A 2,749-nucleotide genomic window follows, 5' to 3' on the forward strand; every position below is an offset into this window, starting at 1 on the left:
CCACTAGTATACACTTATCTAAGCAAATTCTAAGGCATATATAGCATTGCTGAAATTTTTTTTTACAATGTCAAAAAAATCCCTATTCATTAAAATTAGTCAATAGTGACAATAAAACAAATGAAGTCAAAGAGAAGAAGAAGGTAAAGTTAAAAAGAAAAAAAAAATGGCAAGGGAAGGGGAAAAGAGGATATGAAGAGGAAATAAACTGAAAAAGATATGTGAATACAGCAAGTTTAAAAAATAATGTTTTTCAATCCTAAATCTTCCTGGTAGAGGAATAAATTTACCAAGGTAAAATACATACATACATAATGCATATATATATATGTACACACACACACATATATGACTATATTAACTGTATAATTAAAAGATTAAATTCCACAAAGGTATACAATTTTAAAATTTAAAACAATTATATACTTCAGGAGATGTCACTCAGTAATGTAAGGCAGAAAGCCAAACTATGTAAATCACACTACAGTACAATTATATTCATATTTGATACTTATATTACACATATAATATTTATATGATAAACATTCATATTTATTCATCTTTATAATCAAACAGGAAAAATGCAAGACTTTCATTTCATTTCATTTCCCCCACCAGCGTCCTCGCTTCTAGGCTTCAGAAGTAAACTTGGTCATTTGTCATTGCTGACCCTGCTACGTGACTCTGGGTTCCTCTACCTCATCGTTGATGTGGCCCTAATAGTGCGGCAGGCTGTGGATTCCTAGAGCACTGGAGTGAACTTAAGAAGATTTTGTCCACATGTACAGCATAGAAGATGAATTCGTCATCCTCCACGATGAATGAGGAACCTGAGGCTCTCTCTGTAGTTAACCAGCTCTGAGACCTAGCCACAGATCCTTTAAACTGACGAGCCATTGTCCAGGATCAGAGATGTCTGCCCAGTCTTGTTTTATTTATGGACCTTTCGCTCTTCAATACTTGGCAGAGTGCCGTGCCAACAGAGAAAAGATGAAAGGAGAGCTGGGAAAGATGTTAAGCTTGGAAAACATTATACAGAAGTCAACAACTCCAGGGGAAACAAAACTGCTAGCCTCTGAGATCTAAGACATTCTTCAATTTTCCAACATGACAGTTGGGGATAGTTTCAATGAAATGAATTCACATCGAAGGAAAGCTCAGTTTTTTTCTGGGAACTACAACCAAACATACCAAAACAGTGGTTTTGCATATAGATGGTCTTGATGATACATCCCAGAGAAACCTGTGTGAAGTGGCCTTGTTAAAAATTAAAGGCATTATTAGGTTTACTTCTCAAATGGCCATTCAGAGATGTGTGGTGCGAATCCGTTCAGATCTTAAAGCAGAGGCTTTGGCATCAGCAATAGCATCAACTCAGGTTATGAAGGCTCAGTAAGTTGTGAAGAGCGAAAGTGGAGAAGAGATGCTGGTCCATTCCAGGACACACTTGTGGAGTAGAACAGAACATGGAGTTGCCTGACTACCTGCCCAAGGATGAGAGTCCCATGAAGGAGCAGGACAAGGCGGTGTCCCAGATGGGCTCCCACCCAGAAGGCAGAGCTAGCTGGCTAAGCATAGCTGGAAACTTTTTATCCAGGTCGTTCTACTGGTGACTTCCCTTTGGGGCTCAAGGACTGTATAAGCAAACAAGGGGCCAGTTTTCCATTGTCATGGTGAACTGTCAAGTGCAATTTGCAATAAGATATCATGAAAAATTTCTAGATCCCATCATTGAGAATGCTGCATTTTACATTCTACTGGACATTTCACCCCACTAAGTGGTAAAAGGGACAGAGGCGACAGGTGGAGTTGTTTTGTTGAAGAAGGTATTTTGATTTTGTTGTCCTTTGTTTAATTGCCTCACTTCTTAAAAAAAAAAAAAAAAAAAAAAAAAGGTCCACTGTTAAACCAAGTATGTATTTGTACAGCTTTACATTTTATTTGACACAAAGCACATGATTAGGAAAACTCATTATCTCAAGCTTCAGGACCAAGAAGAGAATTATTTTTCTTTTTAGCTCAAGTTGTGCTTGAAGTTGGAGAAGGAAATGGCAATCCACTCCAGTATTCTTGCCTGGAAAAGCCCATGGACTGAGGAGCCTGGTAGGCTATGCTCCATGGGGTCGCAAAGAGTCAGACACGACAGAGAGACTTCACTTTTCACTTTTTCATTTCATTTACTGGGGATACAATTTTTAAAATATTGACAACAAAGTATAAAAAGAATTTCTCTTTTCTGTAAGAGTAAACTAGATACTTTTGTGCCATTGGGCAGATACCAAGGAGACAAGGATTTATAGGACTGATTAACGACAGAAAGGGAGTGAAAAGCTCATTGATGGGGACTCATACAGTTTACAGCTGTAGCAGAGATACTAAGAAGTTGAGGTGAGTCTCCAGTGAACTCTTACAATAGCCAAAATATTACCAACTGAGATTTAAGGCCTGCCAAGAAACAGGGCATTCCTGATGACTCAAGCAGTAAAGAATATGCCTGCAATGCAAGAGAAACAGGAAACATGTGTTTGATCCCTGGGTCAGGAAGCTCCCCTGGAGGAGGAAATGGCAACCCACTTCAGTATTCTTGCTGGCAAATCCCATGTACTGAGGAGTCTTGCAGGCTACAGTCTATGGGGTTGCAAAGAGCTGGATATGACGGAGCCACTGAGCACACAAGAAAGAAGAGACATGGCTAACATGCAGACTTTTCAGTTGGTACAAAGGGCAAGGGTGAACCAAAAATAAAACC

General features: G+C 39.0%; 1 pseudogene; it reads left to right on the plus strand.

The window, feature by feature from the left end:
- Positions 1 to 796: 796 nt before the first annotated feature.
- LOC138082335 (armadillo repeat-containing protein 1 pseudogene) lies at positions 797 to 1,613 on the plus strand (annotated as a pseudogene).
- Positions 1,614 to 2,749: the final 1,136 nt, after the last annotated feature.

This window comes from Capricornis sumatraensis, chromosome 7 (genome assembly GCF_032405125.1).
Source record: "Capricornis sumatraensis isolate serow.1 chromosome 7, serow.2, whole genome shotgun sequence".
Taxonomy (NCBI): domain Eukaryota; kingdom Metazoa; phylum Chordata; class Mammalia; order Artiodactyla; family Bovidae; genus Capricornis; species Capricornis sumatraensis.